This window comes from Petaurus breviceps, unplaced genomic scaffold (assembly GCF_028583685.1).
Source record: "Petaurus breviceps papuanus isolate PSGF00001 unplaced genomic scaffold, PetGlider_PUasm1.0 178, whole genome shotgun sequence".
Lineage (NCBI taxonomy): Eukaryota > Metazoa > Chordata > Mammalia > Diprotodontia > Petauridae > Petaurus > Petaurus breviceps.
Window position 1 is genome coordinate 26,443,824 of NW_027185777.1, and position 14,052 is coordinate 26,457,875.

At 39.2% G+C, this 14,052-nt stretch overlaps 1 protein-coding gene across 3 annotated transcripts in view; it reads right to left on the reverse strand.

Moving 5' to 3' along the window:
• CUL2 (cullin 2) overlaps window positions 1-7,129 on the reverse strand; it is a 120,092-nt gene extending 112,963 nt beyond the window's left edge. The window contains exon 1 of one of the 3 annotated variants that reach the window (XM_069086497.1): window positions 7,108-7,129. The gene's annotated coding sequence lies outside the window, so the exon portion shown is untranslated. Of the gene's footprint in view, window positions 1-6,252; window positions 6,371-6,488; window positions 6,756-7,107 lie in introns of those variants that run through there. The other 2 variants (XM_069086495.1, XM_069086496.1) reach the window with 2 other exon arrangements.
• Between the last annotated feature and the right edge of the window lie 6,923 nt (window positions 7,130-14,052).

Here is a 14,052-nt window from a genome sequence, read left to right on the forward strand (position 1 = left end):
GAAAATGTCATGTGTCATTTTGACATACACATTATTTTTCTTTTTCCATTTCTGAAACTGTTGTCATTTCCCACTTTCTTCTCCCTCCCAAATAGAACCCTCTCCTATAATGAATAGTCTAGCAAAACAAATCAAGGCTTTGACCAGTTCTGAAAATCTATACCTTATTTCATGCTTCTAATCAACCCTACATTCTGCTGAGAAACTAAAGGAATGCCCTTTTCAAAGTCATGATTCATCTCTGAATTGATCAGTTTTGAAGTTTTTCAGACTTGTTTTCCCTTATATTATTGTGGCAATCATTTAATTGCAGTCTTAGTTCTGCCTGTTTTGTTCTGAATTAATTCATACAAATCTTTCCAAATTTCTCTGAATTCTTACGGTCATTTCTTAGGAATAGAGACTAGACCTGGAATTTCACTGAAATAGGAAAGACATGAATGATGAAACTCCCTCTACCAAAACCAATCAGCACTTTTTCTGCAATTTAAAGTATAGTCTTAATAAAAATGACAATTTTACCTAAATTAAATTACATATTTAGTGCCATACCAATCAATCCACAAAAAAATTCTTTACACAGCTAGAAAAAAATAGAAACAAAATTCATTTGGAAGAACTAAAGGTCCAGAATATCAAGGGAATTAATGTAAAGAAATGCTAGGGAAGGTAGCCTAGCTATACCACATTTTAATCTGTATTATAAAGAAGCAGTCATCAAAACTACTTGGTATTGGATGAGGAATAGAGTAGTGGATCAATGGAATAGCTTGGGTACACAAGACTCAGCAGTCAATGACTACAGTAATCTACTGTTTGATAAACCCAAAGACCCCAGTTTTGGGGATAAGAACTCACTATTTGACAAAAACTGCTAGGAAAACTGGAATATAGTATGGCAGAAACTGGGCATAGACCATTATCTAACACTGCATACCAAAATCAAATCTAAATGGGTGCATAATCTAGGTATAAAGGTTGATACTGTAAGCAATCTCAGAAAACAAGGAATAGTTTACCTGTCAGATTTGTGGAGAGGGAAAGACTTTATGACTAAATGAGAATTAGAGAGCATTATAAAATGCAAAATGAATAATTTTGATTACATTAAATTGAAAAGCTTCTGTACAAACAAAGCCAATGTAACCAAGATTAAGAGGGAGGTGGGAAATTGGGAAAGAATTTTTACAACCTATGTCTCTGATAAAGTCCTCATTTCTAAAATATACAGAGAACTGAGCCAAATCTATAAGAATACAAATCATTCCCCAATTGATAAGTGGTCAAAGGATATGAACAGTCAGTTTTCAGAGAAAGAAATTAAAGATATCTATAAGCACATGAAGAAATGCTCTAAATCACTATTGATTAGAGAAATGCAAATCAAAACAACTCTGAGGTGCCACATCTCACCAGTCAGATTGGCTAAGACGACAAAACAGGAAAATGACAAATGTTGGAGAGGATGTGGAAAAATTGCAACATTAATGCATTGTTGGTGGAGTTGTGAAGTGATTCAACCATACTGGAAAGCAATCTGGAACTATGCCCAAAGGGCTATAAATAATTGCATATACCCTTTGACCCAGTAATAATACCACTTCTAGGGTTGTATCCCAAAGAGATCATAGAAGTGGGAGGAAGACCCCTATATACAAAAATATTTACTGCAGTTCTTTTTGTGGTGGCAAAGAATTGGAAATTGAGGGGATACCCATCAACTGGGGAATGGCTGAACAAGTTGTGGTATATGAATGTAATGGAATACTACTGTGCCATAAGAAATGAGGAGCAGACAGACTTCATATTTATCTGAAGAGACTTATACAAGCTGATGCTGAGTGAGAAGAGCAGAACCAGGAGAAATTTGTACACAATTACAGACACAACGTCTGTGTGACGACCAGCTTTGATAGACTGGACTCTTCTCAGCAATGCAAGGTTATAAGACAACTCCAAAAGACTCATGCTGGAAGGAGATGTCTACATTCAGAGAAAGAACTAGAAAGAACAGAGTTCAAATGCATACTGAAGCAAACTACCTGCTCTCTTTCTTTTTCTTGGTTTTGTTTCCTCTTTCCCATTGTTCATTCCATCAGTTACAATCCTTCTTTACAATCTGACTAATGTCTAATGTAGAAAGTATTTGCAGATCCTATACTTGATTGCATGCCACCAAGGGGGGATAGGGAAGTTGAGGGAGGGTAGAAAATTTGAAACTTAAGGGATTGTGAAACTGAATCTTTGTAAGCTAAAAGTAAACAAACAAATTAAGAGACAAAAAATAATAAAATAAAATTTTAAAAAATATATATATATAGTCTTATAGAGTTGCCTACAGTCTTGAGAATTTAAGTGACTTACCCAAGGTCAAATGTCCAGTATGTGTCAGATATGGGTCTTGAACCCAAGTTTTCCTTGCTCCAAAGTTCAGAGGCATATTCTTACAAAATGAAACAAATAAATTTGGGGGAACTAATTTTTTGTTTTGTTTTGTTTTTTAATGCTAATGTTTAGCTAACACATCTATTTACAAAATGATTTCCTCCTATTTAGCTGCCCAATTCAACATTCCTATAACTTTCTCTAAAATGAGACTGATATTACAAATGTAAATGTTTTATTTCTGATTCAGCGAATTAAGAAGATCTAAGGAAGAAGTAAGTAGAATAAAAATTCCATTTACAATTAATGAGAACATTTTTGTTATTGTTGTCGGTTATGATAAGATTATGCAATAAACTAGAAAGATCTACCAGTGATGTAACAACTGAATAATATCAGTAAGAAAGGATCATAAGTTTAAAGTTAGAAGAGACCTCAAAGGCAATCTAAACTACTTGTTATTAATCTTATGTCCTTGAACTTTGTTTTTCAATATTTTGATAACTGTATTTCAATATAATTGATTTCCTTTATTATCCTGTGTATTTTATTTTATGAAATTAAAACCATTATTGTGAGAAGATGTCCATAGGCTTCACCAGACTACCAAACAGTAGTGTGACACAAAACCACATGACACATAAAAGGTTAAGAACCTGTTAAAGTATGGTCTAGGAGCCCTTTCAGGGGATCTATGAGGTCAAAACTATTTTCATAATAATACTACTAAGATGCTTTCATCAATATCAAGAAATAACCCATGTAAACAAGTCTTTGGGGAGGTAATCCTTAATCATTTTTAAAATTTGTATTTAAAACAAAAAGTTGGAGAACCATTGATCTAGGCAAACCCTTTCATTTTGCAGATGAGGTAAATGAAGCCAAAAGAAGAGACAGGATTTGAACCCAGATCCTCCGATTCCAAATGCATCTCATTATCTTTTATATTAAACTACAATGCATCAACAGTAAGAAGAGTAAGACAGACAGAGCGTCATCCATCCCTTTAAGCTCACTCTAAGCTTGCCGAATAATGTTGGTCTCCAACCACTGTAGTAGCCAAAGACGTGATAAATTACAGATCAAAGAGTATTCTTTTTCTATTAAAGATCAGTATTTCTGTAAAAGGATACAAGTTGTACAGAGTAGCCAGTCAATATAAGCAAGAAAAATTAACAGCTAATTAAGATGAAAAACCAAGCAGTTGAACTAAATCACAGATAAATAAATTACAATCCCAATAGGTGTGATCTATAAAAAAACCTATCGCCTAATATAGTCAAAAGAAAATTGCAAGCATCACACAACTACTAACAACTCCATCGACTATATCAGATATGATAATCATTTTTAATCCTCAGCTTTTTATCATAAATTTAGGACTATTTTCTTTGTGTAAGGAACTGTCTTCAAAAACTATTTCAGAGCAACTTTAAGAAATATCACCTTCAAGTTATATGACCAAAGGTTTAATTACAATCATCCCAAAAAGTTTCAGATGTTGATAATTACAGTCTCCATGTCAATTTATAACTTAATAAGGGGATCTATAATGTTCAACATTCTACAATAGATCACTTCCAATTCAAAATATAGTTTAAAGTAGTAATAAAAGCAGGAATCGATAAGCTCTGAAAGATAGCAACACCTCAAGCATTAAACTGACCCTGAAGGACAACCTATGTATTTAAGTTAAAGTACCAACTTTTTTTTTCTTTAATGTAGCTAGAGTTTTCTAAACAGAAATGTGTATCATTAATTGTGGTTAAAAAGGCTACCAACCACTCATTTCAAATGCTAGTAATCATTTGTTCAACAGTGCTAATTTACTGAAAATATTTCAGATGTTTGCTGCTTCTTTCAAGAGCTAACAACTGCCAGAAGTATGCCTACTATAACATTTAGAGGGCCTATCTTGAGGCCAATAATGCCAAATTCAATCATTATCTGAAATAACAATGAATAAAAATGTCTTCCAAATAACCTGAAAGAAAATAGGTAACTTCTTTAAAACCATTTAAGCTATTTATTAATCTTGGTATAGATATTTCAAAATCCACTTAATTTTTTTAACCTGTCAAAATACTTTAACCTTGAACCAAAAGCATATACAGTTTAAGGTTATTTTGCCCATCTGACCTTCCATCTAATCAGCATAGAGAGTATGCTCACTTGTTAAAAGATAGAGAGGCTAGAAAACAAACAAAAAAAGGTTGAACACTGTAACAACTGGGTAAAAGCATCAGTAAATATAGCAGCTTTTTAAGTAGCCATGTAGGCATCTAAAAGACATTGATGGAAATAAAGATATACAAGAGTCACACTCACTGATGGTGAGTGGAAATAAATGGTATATGGATGCCTGGTAGTTAATTTTTAAAGTATCAGAAGGGCCAGAGACATGTATGACTATATCATACTTGTGGAAATACAAATAAGAAAGAGAATCTTTAAAAACTGTGTGCATGCTGTAGAAATATTTTTCACAAGCTTCTACTGACCATCTGTAAATGTGTATTCCTCAAAGAACTGTGACTATCTTAAGAGAGTCTATTCATTGATATTTTGCCCATACTTCATTCTTTAGTGGACAAATTTATTCCAATTGGAGTAAAAGGTATAATCTTTCAAAATTTGGATATTATTATTATTTGACACCTAATTCAATACAATTCAGCAAACAATTTATAAAGCACCTGCTGTGGGCGGCAAGTGTTGTCCTAGGTTATGGTGATACATAGACCTAACAAAAAAAGGCCCTTCTCACGAAGCAGATTCTGTTTAAAAAATACAAAATCTAAGGTCCAATAAATCAAGAAAGACATGTCTTCCAATGTCCAGCATATATTCAATGGCGTGCTTGTACAATAACGAGCTTATTTCTCCCCTCCACTTATTCCACAATACATGGACTCTAGCCTCCTAATTGTTCCTCAAATAAGACACCCCATCTCCAGACTCAGTGCTTTTTCAAGAATTCATCATGCCTGGAATGTTGTTCGTCCTCATCTTCTCCTGACCTCCTTCAAGTCTCAACTAAAATCTCACTTTCTAAAAGAAGCCTGTTCCTGATACTCCTCAATGTAAGTGCATTGCTCTACGATTTCCCTCAATTTATCCAGTTTCTATCTGGTCTGTACACAGTTTTTGCAAGTTGTCTGTGAATTTCCTGATAGGAGGGCCTGATTTTGCCTTTTTGGTATCCCTGCCACTTAGCACAGTGCCTGGTACATAGTAGGCTCTTAATAAATACTAATCGACTTTGCGTGTTTTGGGTATGTCGGAGGCACACATGAATCCTAAATTTGAAAGGAGGGGGCAGCAGTAATTCAATGCAGCCTCGGGACAATATAAATTTTCAGAGGGCAGAAGCAAAGCCCACTTCTGGTGTCCTCAAACTGAGGCGAGTCTGAGCAGGGAGGGCATGCACAGACAGACATCTGTTGTGTGTTGGGGGTATATGGGGGGCATCCCCCCCCGTGCCGTGCATTTCCTTGTACCCTGGATGTCGAGGAAGATGAGGAGCGCCCCATCTTCTTGGGGCGCTCGAGGGAACAAAGTGAAAACGTTTCCTGCCGCGGGGCTCATTGAGAACACGACCTCGGAGCACCCCCCCATACACACATGTGTATGTTACACGCATGCACACAGATGCGCGTTATATTTATACCCCACACCCCCTCCTTCCTCCTCCTCCTCCCTCCCTCCCTCCGGAGGAAATGGGGCCAAGTAAGGGGCGGCCCAGGCCGCCGGCCCGGGGAGGCCTGGGGCCTGGGCCTGGGCTGTTTCCAGGGCCCCCTCCCCGAACCCCGCCGCCGCCGCCCGGGAAGGCCGGCTTGGCTGGGGCCTAGCCCTCGGCGGGGTTACCTGTATGGAAAGGCCCGGCGAGGGGCAGGGAGCAAGGAAGGCCGAGCCAGGGTTGTCAGCTCGACCCCCTCCTCACAGCGCTGCCCAGACTGCGCTGCCTCGGCGGCCCCGGGCCCGCGAGAGAGAGGGTGGGGAGGAGGGCCCCCCCAGGGCAGGGGGGATCCGGAGCCAGGGGAGGGGGCAGGCGGCCAGGGGCCTGCCGGGGCCGGGGCGCCCCCCGCGCGCCCGCCACTCACCAGGCCTCCCGCGCGGGCACAGGGACTAGATGCGGGTCTCCGCCGTCCGAGGATGCCCCCGGCGCGGAGAGGGGGAGGGGAAGGGGGAAGGGAGAAGGGGAGGACCCGCCGCGGGCTGGGTCGGCTGGTCGCTGTCCTCGTCCTCCTCCTCCTCCTCTCTTACCCCCCCGCCCCCGTCGTCTCTCCCGACTCCGACCTCCCTCCCGGCTCTCTGGGCGATGGTAGAATCCGAGGTACGGCGAGCGACGAGGGTGCAACTTAGTTCGATTGCAAAAGGCCGCCCTAAATAAATAAATAAATAACGAAACAGAGATAGGAGCTGGCAGTACCAGACAGAGGGAGCGGGAGGGAACGAGGACTCCGTAGCAGGCTTGGGCGGCGCGTGTCTGGACGGGAAAAGGGGCGGGGGGTCTCCCAATGCCCTCCTCCCAGCCCCTGGGTCACCCACACACTCCACACTCCCATGACTCAGGGCTTTAGGGTTCCGGAAGTTAGCGACGCCCTAGCAGGACCCCAAGCCAGCGATCCCACTCGGGTGGAGGGGGGCTTCCACTTCCTCCATAGTGCCCCCCCCCCGACTCACAAACTCCCAGGACCCGCCGATGTCCCTCTCTCTCACCTCCAAAAACACCTGCAGCGTGGGCTCCCCATCCTCACTGCCCTGGAACAGGGGCAAACAGTTCGCAGAACTTGGGGTGATTTGGTACCCGCCGTGGAAGGGGAAGCATTTATTAAGCGCCTCCTCTCTACCGGCCACTGGGCTTAGCGCTTCCCAAATATTATCTTACAGGGAAGACATCCAAGTGTCATTTTTCAGGAGGCATGACTACCTTTATTTTTAGAATCAGTTCTGGAAGCTTTGATCAGATCTGGAAGGATTATTTCTTAGAAATCATCTAATCCAAGCCTCCCTTTTTACAGATGAAAAACTGAGGCCTAAAGCAGGGAAAGTGACTTGGCAAAATGAGTGCAATTGTGAAGCATAGGTACTCGACCTCAAGTCTAGCCCTCTTTTCATGAGTACTTCTCACCAGTACTTCTACCTGTTGAGAGTTTTTATAAAGTCTTCTAGTGAACAACTATTTCTTTTAAGTTTTTAAAGTAATTTGAAAAGGAATCTTCAAAAACTTTATATGGATTTTCATACTTAATATGTATCTCACTTAAACATAATTACATGTATTCATATATACTTAATAATAGAATCATGTCAATAATCTTTTTCCCAAATATAAAACTACATACATACAGATATAGCCTGATGCCCACAGCCTTAAGATACTACTTCTTTCCCTGTCACCAATACTATTGGCAGGCATGCTACAATGTAGCTTCTTCATTTAACCCTTAAAATACAATTTCTCTTAAGCAAAGGAATAAGGAAATCTGGTCTAGTCACTTAGCTCTCAGTCTCCATGTTTTTTCATCTGTGAAATGAGGGGATTGGACTTGGAGGTCTCTAAATTCCCTTCTGGGTCTAAATCTTATAATCCCTTCTTTGTAAATCTTTAGAGAACCCTAAACCATACAAATTCCTTTCCTGACTTGGAAGAGAAATAATGAGACAGACCCAATCATGACTTATTCTTAGCTTTCTGCTTCTGTTCCACAATCAGTCTTCTCCAATATTACCATGCAGAACTAATCCACAGGGCCAGGTGTATCTCAAATACACAGAATCTGTAGTGTACCTCAATTTGTAAAAACTTGGTGCTTAAACAAGGTAAAGTTTTCTCATCCAAATGTATCTTATTTAGATAAAGTATTTATTAATGTTTACCCTGTATCAGGAGCTGTGCAGATCCCCAGTGAAACAAATACAAGCCAAAAAAAAAATGGTCTCTTCCTTCAATGATCTTATATTTTAATGGTGGAAGACAATCCATGGCTGACATTGGTAGGCACTCCCTCAAATGGAGGATCCCAAGAAAACCCATAAGAGGAAGAGGCCACATGAATGAATGGGTCTCTAATATGAGAAGGTCACTGGGAAGGCTGTGGAAAAGTAGTCAGGAGAGTTAGGGACTGGGTAGGATACAGGGAAGCATTTCTGGACAAATACTTCTTTACATCTAATTTTAAATGCCAAATTTGCAGATCACAGGTCAAAAACATAGTAGAACTAGTTTTAAGGTATATATCTATATAGATATAAATAACTCATTTGCGTTATGTAACTGAAGGACTAGCCAATAAGGACCCTTTCTTTAAATCATGGTTTGGATTTTCCCTTCCTGATGGATTATATAGAACATACATAGATACTTCTTGCCTGATTCCAATCTGACATATGGAATTTATGGGAACTAGTTTCCAAACCAGGGTGGCAAGTCCTGTATGGTGACTTAAGAGTCTTCTCATTGGCTGAAAAACCAGAGGGATGCATGATTCAGGGGAGTATGAGTCAGAACTGAGCCTGCTGCAGATCTGTATCTCTCTCTCTTTTCTGACAGCTTTTAAATAAGGAGGATTTCTTTGAGCTGACTGGTAATGGAGATGACTATACAAGAGACTACTAGTTATTACCCCTCCCAGAACAATAAGACTTTTGTTTCTTTACTGATCTCTGGTGAATGAATTTCCTGAGATGGGAATCCCCCAGTGACCTATGAATTGACATGTCCATCAGAACGATTAGAGGGGACTCACTGGCAACCAGAGTCAACAGCAGAACCTGCCAGAGCAGGAGTGACTTCTGGAGATGGGAGGGACTCCATATGTTCTCCACACTTATTTTGGCAACTGCATGGCACAGTGAATAGAGCACTGGGCCTGAAATCAGGAAGACCCAAGTTCAGATCTAGCCTATGACACTTGGATTATCTGTGTGACCCTGGGCAAGTCACTTAATTTCTGCCTGTCTCAATTTCTTCATCTGGAAATGAGGGTAATAATAGCTCCAATATCCCAGGATTGTTGTGAGGATCAAATGAGAGAATAATTGTAAAGCACTTTGCACATTGCCTGGCACAAAGTAAGTACTATATAAGTGTCAGTTATCATTATGGTTATTGTGCCTCATTCCCGTTGAAAGTTTGAGCTCACTCTCTCCAGGGAGAACATGCAAGGAAAAAGTATGTCCCCAGGTTGGGAGTTGGGGTGAAAGAATGCCTTGTAACTGTCCTTGCTATACCCTTTTTAAAAGCTATTAAGAGTCCTGGTGGTTAATTTATCTTGAGGTACACATCACACATCACAGTCCCTCACAGTCTTAGAACCTACTTTACAGGCTGACTGAAGAAAAGAATGGGAGCCATCTGATTGGAGGAGAGCTGAATTTGACTGTAGTTTTAGCTCTTGCTCTCTATTGCCATCTACAGGTAGAAAGAGATGAAACTTCTCTGAAAGGCTAGCTAGTTCCCCCTCCATCTCTTGGGGGCAGAAAAAGAGACCTGACACTAATAGGAAAATGCAATATCTTGCGTGAAGAAAAGCATTGATGGGTTTTGTTTGCATTGCCCAAAGATCCCAAGTGTGAAGCTTTGAAGTTCTCTGACTGAAAGGGAATTATTTGTCTTTAGACTTCATAGTGCTTGTATGATACTTTCTCAGTGCCTTTTTTAGGGGTGATCATGAGTTGAAGGAGCTTGTCATTGTTTCATCAACTGAAAAGTAAATGAGGAGAATATTTGCTCAGTGGTAAGGACCAGAAGGAGAATCATTAGCAAAAGTATTTTTATGTGGGCCAGAATGATCCTTAAAAGATCAAGAACATCAAGGCCTTGCAGTTCCGAGTTTCAAACTGCCCCCAGCACATGGTTGTCCTCACTCGTGTTTCCCTGCTAATTTTCTGTTATTATGTGCCTACTCTTCCCCATGAATACTGTGAGCAATAGTGGGAGAATATTACCCAAGTTTATGAGTTAATTTTGATGCATTGATTATTCATCAAGTACCTTATACTGAGTAACTGCAAGTACTAAGTATTATTTTCTTTACCTTTTCATTAAATAAATGTTTTATGTTGAAGAATTAATGGTGTCATCATTGTGATAGATTTATTTTGTGTAGCTGGGTATCACAGTGATAGAAGCGGATGAACTACATCACTATCAAGTAATACTTAGAGGGTATTTATCCCTCATTCCCTGCACAATAGAGTTACTCTTAGTACCACAAGAGAGTTTGAATTGTAGCCAGTTGTTGGTGGTACTTTTCTGGGAACCCAAACTTTATAGTGTTAGGACAAATTAGGGTGAGACCTAGCCCAGAGAAAGAGCAGGTCACCCTAGTAAGGACAAAAGTACAAAAATATCCCCCTAAACTAGGAAGCACACTCTCTTTACCTTCTCTCTACCTGTTAGAAGGAGCTAATGGTGCAATGGATAGAGTGCAGAACCTGGAATCAGTATGACCTGAGTTCAAATCCAATCTCAGACACTTACATGATGGTAAGAAAGTTCCTTAACCTGTTTACCTCAGTTTTCTCAACTGTAAAATGGGGGAATATACTAGCAACCCACTTGCAAGGTTGCTGTGAGTATCAAGTGAAACAATAGTTGTAAAAAGTGCTTAGCACAGTGCTATATAAATGTTTATTCTCTTCTCTTCCTCCTATACAACCCCTGGGAAGAATGAGTTCAAACTTAAAGTGGTTGATATGAAACGTTTCACTCACTCCCTTAGAGAGAGGAATACTTGCTGGCACTTAGCATCCCTTTCTTCCTTTTGGAGATCCCATGAAGTTTACAGCCAAGTGGAAGAGGTGATGGAAGAGGTAGTCACTTACTTTCAGGACATGGTTCTCCTCCTATGCTGGATTGATTAATTGCTAGGATGAACACTTGTATCATTACCTGTATCATTACAGGCCTCAAAAAACCTAGCTCTTCAGTTATCAGAAGATTCTGCTACCAGTTCCAGTGGCTGGACCTTTGATAGCTTTTCAAACCTTTTGAAACTTACAAGGTGATAACATGGTCTAACCCATCCCTGGATACACATTCACCTAAAATCAGCAAAGAATATATATTTTTTTAAATAACAACAGACACCATGGGTTCAGGGAAATATTTCTTGGTTAACTTCCTCTTTGCAGGTGTCTGCTGTGACATGTGTCACCTCCTAAGATAAAACCCTTTTTCTCTTTCTCTCACTTATATCCTAACAATGGTATATTCTTAGATACCCTATCTTGAACATCTAACTAACTAGGTTAATTATATACTACATTGTAGGACCCTCTCCTTGTGTGCTAAGCCTAGAACAACCTTTTGTTTAAACTTTATTCCTTTCTTTGACTGCTCTCTGTTCCTTAAAAACATACAAATGAGGGGTAGCTAGGTGGTGCAGAGAATACCGCACTGGCCCTGGAGTCAGGAGGACCTGAGTCCAAATCCAGCCTCAGACACTTGATACTTACTAGCTGTGTGACCTTAGGCAAGTCATTTAACCCCAATTGCCTCACCAAAAATAAATAAATAAATAAATGAAAATAACATACAAATGTAACCAGATAGTGCCCATTGAAGGTTTTTATATATTGGATACTTGGTAAGAATCTATAATATATGATATTACATACTGTGGATTTGCATGTTAGCTATATATTTGGTCTACAATATATAGAGGGTATAAACAGAAGAGAAAGTATATATATATATATACTTGGAATATAAACAGAAACTTGATGGGGTTTTAGTACCCAAGATTGAATCAAGGAGCCACAGTGTCTGGGGCCACAGACTTTATATACATAAACACACATACATATATGTGTGTAATGCATATATTATATTTATACTGTGAATGTGACAGCATTTGCACATGACTTAGTATCTGGTACTTATTTTTTTTACTGAAGGAGAGTAGAGGCAATAAGCAATACATATGTATACATATATACATATATATTTGCATTATATGTATATGTATGTCTCTAGACTATAGATAGAATTAAATATTAATTCATAATGTAGATAAAGATACCAATTATATATAGACATAACACCTATAGTCCAGAACCCTAAATAATTGGGCCCAGAGAAGAAGGAGTGAGCATGACTGACCTGGGCCTTTCCTCAAAATGGAGGTTCCCAGAGGAACTGTCTAATTCAATTCAATTCAACTTGATGCCTCCATGGAATGTGGGGAGAAAGAAGTCTGAAGAGTCAGGATCAGAGCTAAAAAAGAGATAAAGGACTAATCCAAGGAAAAGACTGCAGAGGCAGAGGGATCTTCCAGCATGAAAAGGTTGTTCAATAGCCATACTGATCATTATACCTCTCATCTCTCAGGAAACTCCCCACTAATTAGGGACCTTACCTTATAATGACATCCTTCTGTACCCAGACATGACTGTTGACATATACCTTCCTGGGAAATTAAAAGTCCTAACAATTTCTTCAAATAAGAGATGCTTTCTGGGTCTAAAATATCATGGGAAATAAATCCTAGAGACTTCTCTCTTCAGCCATGTCCCCTTGATACTTTCCCCAGTTTAAAACAACAATTTTAGACCAGCAAATAATATCACGTATATATAGTACAATCAACAATAAACATAATTAAATATCTATTATTTTCCATGCAGCATACAGCATAAGACACATGAAAGTATATACACTTATCCCTTTTACATCTCCAGGGTTAGGGGTGCAGCACCCGCCATGGTCTGAAAATCTGCGTAAAAATTTTGGCCCTCCCTTCATACCAGAGAAGAAGTCTGAATTATTATAGTATTAAAAGATAAATATGTTGCTATTACACAATACTATACAAATATTTTGCATATTTCTGAGTTTTTAAACTTTTTCTGTGTCATCTGCTGGTCCTCTCCTGTCACATTTGCAGCTTCTGCAAAATTCCCCAAAATTCTCATTTAATTTTATGCCAACCCACAATATATCAAAACTGTGACTGGGAAAAGTCATGATGGGGAAGGGATAACTGTAGTGCAAATCACAAAATGTGAGGTTATATGCTTTATATTTACATATGGTCTATATATTTCACCTATTATCTAAAAAGAGTGTGCCCAGAATAACTGGGTTAGCTTTAAGAAATTAACCTAGTAAACGCCAAGATTTCTGAATCTCCATTTTAAGGAAGAGCCCAAATCAATTGTGTTCACATCTTTTTTTTTCTCTCTTGCTTCTGTTCCTGACTCTCTGGACTTTTTTATCCATTGTGACCCCATGCAAAGAACACCCCTATTCCCCCCAGATTTTCAGCTTTAAGATTAGGTCTATAGATTGTCCCCATTTTACAGAGGTGGAAACTGAGACTTCAGAAAGATACTATACTGAGTAACAGATAAGGTTAAGTAACTGACTAGCCCCAGATCCCATCACTATTAAGTACCAAAGACCAGGCTTAAATACAGGTCTCTCCTGTTTTCAAGGCCCATATGTTTTTTCATTATACAATGTTGCCCCTAATCTTGTTACTTCCTCATAATCCCTAAGAGAACAATTACTCTTAGAGGTCCTTTATTTACCCTATTATCAGAAGTAACTCTTCTTTGATTCATTTTAGTCTCCAAATTCATGACTTTGTCAGGTTGCTCCTAACCTCCAAAGCCCATGACCTTGCCCAGGGCTATAAGTAGTAACTGGAACTTTGT